Source organism: Grammomys surdaster, unplaced genomic scaffold (genome assembly GCF_004785775.1).
Source record: "Grammomys surdaster isolate TR1022 unplaced genomic scaffold, NIH_TR_1.0 170, whole genome shotgun sequence".
Classification (NCBI taxonomy): domain Eukaryota; kingdom Metazoa; phylum Chordata; class Mammalia; order Rodentia; family Muridae; genus Grammomys; species Grammomys surdaster.
In genome coordinates, this window is record NW_021604618.1 from 6,064,129 (window position 1) to 6,072,710 (window position 8,582).

The 8,582-nt window shown below is 45.6% G+C and overlaps 1 protein-coding gene across 1 annotated transcript in view; it reads right to left on the reverse strand.

Moving 5' to 3' along the window:
• Positions 1–8,257, reverse strand: part of Prr5l (proline rich 5 like) — a 102,087-nt gene extending 93,830 nt beyond the window's left edge. Inside the window, exon 1 of the mRNA XM_028767076.1 lies at positions 8,172–8,257. The gene's annotated coding sequence lies outside the window, so the exon portion shown is untranslated. The remainder of the gene's footprint in view (positions 1–8,171) is intronic.
• Positions 8,258–8,582: the final 325 nt, after the last annotated feature.

Consider the following 8,582-nt stretch of genomic DNA (forward strand, 5'->3'; position numbering starts at 1 on the left):
GAGAGAGAGAGAGAGAGAGAGAGAGAGAGAGAGAGAGAGAGAGAGGAGAGAGAGGAGAGAGAGAGAGAGAGAGATCCTGCATACAGTATGCATTAGTATATTAAGACGTCAGAGGTAGTCTTCAGAAAAGGAACATTCAACAATTTAATTTCTCTGCATGGAACGCTCTTAACAGTTACACTCTGCAAGCAGAGCTGGGGAAATGTTGTCCAAGACAAAAGAATCCTGTCAGTCAGATGTACTTTGTGAAGGGCTGAGGATGGTTTCAAGATCAAGGAGAGATCTTAATTGAGTCTACTTGGTAGCCCCTGCTTTCCGAGGTTTAATTTCTTGGATGACTAGTCTGCTGATAGTATCAGAAATTTACAGAGGAAAAAAATAGTCCCGTTTCACTTTCCACTGCAGAAGCAGAATGAGTAACCTTGAACAGTCATGCCCCTTGGCCTGCTCAGGCACCTCTTCCTAAGAACCCACCAGCTTCTTTCTGGGAAAGCCTAAGTCCTTCTGTGGTGTGATCTAAGGACATCTGAATGTATAGTAGATGCCAGCCCCAGCTCAGCATCCCACCCCACCCCACTCCACCCTACTCTGTGCTTCCACAGTAACTGCTGAATTCTCAAGGCCTGTGTTACACACTCAACATGAAACTGCCCAATGGAGGAGAGCCAGAGGTCAGTCCTCAGTGAGATTATTTTTAAAAAGTTAGGAGAAGAGAGTAAAGGGAGAGAAGAAGGAAGGTAACTATGGTTTGCACACATCAGCTTGCCCAACATCACACCTCTAGTGAGAAGCACCAGGCCTCCAACACAGACCAACTAAGCTCTTTGGCACCTCAACAAGCTGCCAGGACTTGTGGTAATGAGCAAAAGCAAAAGCCCTTTGCTAGTTTCAACTACTCCATGCATTAACTCTGGTCAGATTTTAGTTTGTACCAAGTGTGGTGGTGTAAGTCTATAATCCCAGCACTATGGAGATGGAGGCCAGAGGACCAGGAGTTCAAGTTCATTCTGGCCTGTCCATTGAGCCAGAGGCCACCTTGGGCTACAGGAATCCCCCTTTCAAAAAGTCCAGACTGTAGCTTGCATAATTAAAATTGTGTGTGTATATGATACTCTCTTTCTTTGTGCTTGATAATGGCAATGGCTAAAATTTATTGAGCACTTAACACGTGTCACAATCAAGAACTTTGTAGAGCTCATTCCTCATAGCTATCCCCAGAAACAAACACAATTACATCTTTATAGGCCAGAAAACTGTGCGTCTTGAAAAATAGTTACATTAGCCTTTAACTCAGTGGAGGGGCCAGGTTTGAAACGATGCAATTTAATCCCAAACTTTAGAGATGTCAAGAGAAGCAACAAACACAGGCAACAGGCTGGAGAGCTGGTCCAGTAGGTAAAATGTTTGCCATGCAAGCTTGAGGGCTTGAGTTCAGATCCCAGCCCTCACAGAAAAGCTACGGTGTCCAACTGTAGTGCCAGCATCAAGGAAGCAGAGACAGACAGACAGACAGACAGACAGACAGACAGACAGACCCATGGGGCTCACTGGCCAGCCTGTTCTAGCCACATTGGTGACCATTAGTTTCAGCTCTAGTTTCGGCTCTCACATCAGTGCCTCACTCTTTCACAACTCCAACAGAAGGCCCAGGAGAAGGGGAAGTAGAAAAGACTGGAGTGGGTCACTGGTTGCCAGCAGGGGCCAAAGGTCAAAGGAAGCAGTGGGGAGCTTCCACCCAGCAAGAGCAGAAAGCAGTACTGAGTGAATATCTACAAATCCAGCCTGACTGAGGAGTCCAACCCCAGACTGTGCCTCAAAAGAGTAAGGTGGAGAAAGAACTGAGAAGACACTTAGGTTACTCTTTGGCTTCTCCACACTCATGCACTTCCAAGCATGCACATGTGTATACACCACATGAACACATATACATAACCACAACCACAAAAAAAATTCTAAAAAGTGGAACAATTAATGAAGACTCCCAGCAATGAACTCTGTCATCATGGGCATGTGCACATGTGTGGCCACACACAAACACATGCACACTCACGTAGGGAACTCAGGCAGATATCACTCGTACTTGGAAGGTCAAACATATATAGCTTATTCATTTGACCTGTGTTAACCTCTTATTATGTGTGCTATGCAGAGTTCAAAGCTCATTACAAATATTCACTCACTTGATTCTTCTGGCACCAGGAAGTGATGTTGAGGCCACTGTTGTTTCTACAACTATTCTCACTTCATAATGAATACACTGAGGCGCAGAGGTACTGAGAAAGTTAAGTCTCTTTGAGACTGAAAACCCAAGAATTCTGCCTCTCTAATCTGTGGAATTACCCACTACCAACAAGAACACAACTGTGCCATATTTAAGATGGCTCAGCGTTTAAGAGCTCTGGCTTTTCTTGCAGAGGTCCTGAGTTCAATTCCCAGCAACCACATGGTGGCTCATAATCTGTAACAGAATCTGATTCCCTCTTCTGGTGTGCATGAAAACAGAACAGTTGTATACATAAAATAAAGAAATCCTTTTTTAAATAATAAGATTAAATAACCTTCTGAGACAATGGGCTGATCACGGTCTCCAAAAGGAAAGCAGGGACATTCATATTCCTGGAAGTTCATAAGCCAAATAGCTAGGTGAGCTAATTACTGTTCAGTGTAGATCCTGTTGGCCCTTCTGCAAGATAGCCAATCAAGTGGTTTTGGTTTCTGTTTGCATGGGGTTGGTTTCTATCAGTCTAGCTGGTGCAAGATTTTGTTGTCAGCAAGAGTTAGGAAAGTGGAAAGGGCTGGCTGTAAGGGGACCGACTTCCTCTGTCCAGTGCACTTGACAGACGTGGATTCCATGCTGATCTAGGAGCTGAGACCCTCCCTCCTTTGCAGAAGATGTCTCTCACATCAATGCCTCACTCTTTCACAACTCCAACAGAAGGCCCAGGAGAAGGGGAAGCAGAAAAGACTGGAGTGGGTCACTGGTTGCCAGCAGGGGCCGAAGGTCAAAGGAAGCAATGGGGAGCTTCCACCCCAGCAAGAGCAGAAAGCAGTATTGAGCTGAATATCTGCAAATCCAGCCTGACTGAGGAGTCCACTCCAAGACTGGGCCCTTGATGAGAGGCCCAGCATGTGACATGTGTGCCCTCAGAACAGAAATATAATGAAAGGGACCTGGAAGAAACCCGTCTTGGTCCACAAACGTTTTATTTTTTTTTCTGTTTGCTGGCATACCAAAGAAATGGTCAGACACACTGTAATTTCGTTCCACGCACTCCTTCTCTCCCTGCTTATCTTTGTCATGTGATCTGTCTGCTGGTTGAGAAAGACAGCACTGTTCAGGTGGGTGTTGCCGGTTATGGCACCAAACCAGTCACCAGACCCTAGGTACATTATGTAATCTCTTGGAGCCTGGAACACTTTATTCTCTTATCCACACCCTTCCTTAAAAAATGCTCTTTTATTTGGGCTAGAGAGATAATTCAATTATAAAAGTTCTTGCCATGTGAGCACAAGGTACTGCGTCCAATCCCCAGAACTCGTGAAAAACTCAGGTTTGCTAGTCCATCCTTGTGTCCTTAGTACTGAGGAGATGGAGACAGGAGGATCCCCATGGCTTGCTGATGGGCCAGCCTAGCCTAATAATAGGGTCAAGGACAAGGGGAGATCCCATCCCCAAAGAGATGATGGGCAGTGCCTAAGGAACAACATCCAAGGTTGACCTTTGAGTTTCGAGAGGGGACACACGCACACACGTGCATGATCGTGACACACACACACACACATACACACACACACACACCACATTTACTCACAGAGCTGTAAAGCATTGTTCCCTTCTCCCCTCCATCCCAGGCAGCCCTGCACTACACACTCCCTCTCCCTTCAGTATCTCCCTCAGCCTGTTGCAATCATCAGGCTACTGCTTTGTCTCCACTCCCCTCACCTCACCACATAGTAATTCATCTCTGGCTTACATTTCCAACACAGAGCCTGGGACAAGAGAGAAAACACATCCAGCCTTTTACAGGGTAAAGGAGGAGAACAGAAATGCAGAAGGGAAGATGGGTGGAGAGGAGGAGGGAGACGGACAGGATTGGTTTGAAACCACAGGTATGGCTTGAGACACGCTAGAAAAACAGATTTTCCCCAGCTGCATCCATTCTTTGTGTCCAGTATCTAAAATGATTGTTCCTTGGAATCATGGCCCTGACCCCACCTCACCCCCACCCCCAACCCCTGTATCTCCCCCTTTTTTTTCCCAGAGTGACATGTGAGACCGAGAACAGCCAGGCACCTTACCATTCCTTTACAAGGTGAAGTTTTAAAAGACATGTGGGAGGAAGTCACATTAGAACTGTGGAGATGAAAGTGGAGGAAAGGGGCCCCAAAGGGAAGGGCAGGATCAGTTTCAGTGAGTCAGAGTAAAGGAGTGGGAACCAGCTATTCCCATTCCCACCCTGCCCTCCTCTGTGCCTTTCTTGAGCAAGCCTTCTCTGCAAGCTGGAGCTGGTGGCTTCTATTGCCTGGGGTGAGAATTTCTAGTGAGTCCCCCAGGGACTTGCAGGCTGACAGAATGCCAGTGACATCTTACCTCTGCACCCCCACTTTATGTACCTCTTTCCTATGACTCCAGCCCAGTGACTTTGAATTTGGTAAGGGAAAACTCTATTATCCCAGCCACAAAAAGAACCTTGGGAATCAGTCACTTCATCCCATTCTGCTTTGTGTGTCGCCCCCTGCCTGTTCCCCTTGGGAAATGCACAGCTGACTTTCTGAGGAGCCGTGATGGCCACTCCAGCAGCACAGCCATCTTGGAAAGCTCCAAGTGCCACACAGATTCCAGAACCTGCTGTCCTCAAATGTCTACAGAGGAGAAAATGAAGCAGACACAAGTGTGTGTGTGTGTGTGTGTGTTTTCAACAACAGATAGCCTGCTGAGTTCAAGGTTATGGCAAAGATAGCTTCTGTTAGTGTATCTACAAAAATGAACAAATATGATCACACTGTTTCCTCTTGATTATTCTTATGATGGATTACTTCCTCTAGCAAAAATAACTCCTTAAAAATCATGATGATTTCTGAAGACTTTTGTTTTTCCAGATTGTGTCTGTTGCTACTTAACATATCAGAAACGGACATGAACCACAAAGGTGCTAAGGAGCAATCCCAGGGCTTCACCCGTACCAAATACATGTTCCATCACAGCTACAGCAGCCCTGATACAGAAAAGCATTTGATAGTAATTTATTCATTTACTTAAAATAATAGAAGAACCCATTCCATAGTGTCATAAATAATATTTTTATGAAAATATAATTACACTTTCCAAAACCAAAATATATTCCTGCAAATCTTTTTAATGTCCAACTTGGGAAAACACAGCTAGATTTCACATTTACAGAGACAGAGACAGAGAAAGGCTGACAGAGATAGATACAGAGAGACAGAGACAGACAGACAGGCGCGCACACACACACACACACACAGAGGATGGGGGAGCACAATGAACCAGTGTCTAGAGTGGCACCATGTACACCGGAGGATAGAGCATAGTTTGGACTTGACTGACAGCTTGGTAAGTCATTTGCTGTGCATGGATGAAGACCTGAGTTTGGGTCTCAGCACCCATGTGAAAATCTGGATGCAGCTATACGAGTGTCTCTCACTCCAATGCCGTGGGAAGATTGCTGGATCTTTCCAGCTGCCAGCCTAGCTCCAAGTTCCTAGAGAGCCCTTGTCTCAAGGAATAAGCCAGAGCATGAACAACCTCCCCTGGCCTTAGCATACACAGTCTACACTACACATATATACATACGCATAACCTATGTGGTTTTCCCCTAGAGTGTCCAATAATAAGACCTTTTACCTTCTTCAGCCTATTAGTCCCCAGTAACCACATCCCCCCACACCCCTCAAGCTATGTTCCAAATGGCTACACCCAAGATAGTCAGATACTTGTCACGGACTCTTGCTCTGTGTTTTGATTGTGGGCACAGGCTTTGATCAACACAACAGATATCTGAGCTCCTCATTTTCCTGTTTTGTGCCTTCACATAGCAGGCCCTCTACCAGGTATGGCCAATCTGCAGCCTGTGGCCTGCTTGTAGCCACACAGAGCCAAGGATATCTACAAATGGGGCCCAACACACAAACAAAATCATAAACTTACTTATGCTCAGAGTTTTCTTTTTGCAGTTTTGCTTTTGTACCTTGATTGCTCCACTCTTGAGACAGACCTTTGTAGATGAAAATCTCAAAAGAAACTGGACACACTTGTAAGTCTAGGATGAGTTGAATTTGATAGCTCTGGTAGTCAGGGGAAATTCTACTTTAAATATTGCTGGCAGTGGACCGCTAGTGACACAGATCGTTACTGGATTCTCCTTCCTGAGAACTGGGCAGGGAAGGAGCCCAGAAATCCCACTAATAACAGGCAGATGTGTGGTCAAAGGAGGGCAGCTCGCTGCTCTGCAGTAGGAAGCTTGTGGTGGGTCGTGATTTCTCTGAGACTGAGATGTGGATGTGACTGAGGAAGGACATAAGATTCGAGGCTGGAGAGATGTCTCGGTGGCTAAGAGCACTTGTTCTTGCAGACGTGGGTTTAGTTCCTGGTATCCACACGGAGGCTCACAACCAACTGTAACTCCAGTACTGGGGGATCTAATGTCCTCTGGGAGCACCAGGCAGGCGCAGGATGCACACACATAACAAGCAGGCAAACGCTCAGACACAGAAAAGTAAAAAATAAAATATAAATAAAAAAATTAAAAAAACATAAATTTAAAACAACGCTTTTATACTAGATTTATTTTTACAGAAAGGAGGCACACACAGCCAAGCATCCTTATGATGGTGAGAGGATACTTTGCAGAGATGTGTTCTCTTCTTCCTCTATGTGGATTCCAAGGATCTAACTTAGGTTATCAGGTTGGCAGGAAGTGCCTTTCCTTGCTGAGCCATCTCATCAGCTCCACGGATAGATGTGTGTGTGTGTGTGTGTATACATACATACATACATACATACATACATACATATGTAATTGAGAACAACAACCTTAGACTTCAGACAGAAAAACCAACAAAATTTAATAAACATACACACTTACAAATACAATACAGGTTGCTAATTTTCGGTCAAAGCATCTCTTTTCCCAGCATCAGGGGACAGCACCGTGGCCTCTCTCTCTCTCATACTGAGCCAAACCCCCACACTAAGGAGCAGCAAACTCCCTTCTGTCCACATTTGAAGTTGGGACTTTGGCAACCGACAAGGGTGCCATTGATCCTTGGGTCAAATCTGCCCATTCTATGTGGAAACACGCTCAGAGACATGAAGTGACTTATCCATCCAAGATCACATATGTGTAAGACAGCAGCAGTAGCATCAAACCTAACAAATGCATCATGGACCAGCCACCCCAAGAGAATGTGTACTCCAGAGCATCATGGATCCAGACCAATGGAGATTCAGTCCCTGGCCCTGGAATAGCTGACTCTTGACTTATTGGAAATCATGTCAAACAAAACTTAAAATGTCTCCTTCAAACCACAGAATAAGTTCTTCTGTGAATGTGCTGAACACCATCCTACCCCAGGTACCCGGGTTACCTTTCCTCCCTTTCAGCATATGCATCCTCTCCTCCCTGACAGAGGCTCCCTTTCTTATTCCCAGCCTATGTTCATCACCACAGGAAAGGGAAGAAACAAACCTCACAACTCGTTTCTTGCTGTTGTAATTCTATTTGTTTCTTATTGACTATTGCCAAACTCCCAGCAGGGATATATACACTGCATTTCTACTCATCCTGCCCCCGCATTGACTCCTGTAAACGCCTGGCTGCCATCCCAGTGCTCTGCAGAAACCACCCACTCAAGGGTCAATGGTGCACTTGTCAAACGGCTCTCCCTTTGCTGAAATTCTTGCTGTCCTTGCCCAGGCTTCTGTAATCATGAGAGAGCCATTGTAATAACACAGACGCTCTTTTACTTAAAAATAGGTCAGGTATTTGAAGCTGTTAATAACGCTACAGCTGAAAACAGGGTCTCTGGAGCCAGGCTGCCTAGTTCAAACCTTGTTGCCCAAGTGCACTAGCTTATTCCCAGAAGCAAGCCAACTCCCCACCCCCACTCCCAATCCCATATCTATAGAGCAGAAACATAACAACACCTACCCTTCATTGGCCTTGGTGAAGCCCCTGCATAGTCTTGCAGCTGTCCTGTGTAGAGCTCAGTGTTTTCACATGCTATAAGACTGCCCCTTTGCACTGCCTGGTAAGAGTCATAACGGTAGCCATGTCTTGGCTGCTGCTATGCGCCAGCTCATTTCTAACTACTTGCCATGGGAGCATTGCTGCCACCATCCAATGCTTCACCTCACAGGCACATGCAGCATTCTGTATTTCTTACTTTCATTATGAGGGTGCATCTCTTTTAACTAGCACGTCCCTCTCACTGCTTCTGTGTGTATAGGAAATAACAGGCACAGTAGTATTTATGACACCTTGAAGCTAACTGCAGCTGCAACCAGTACGCTGTTACTAAGGAACGTCCAGATGACCCAAACTGAGGATATCACCCTAATG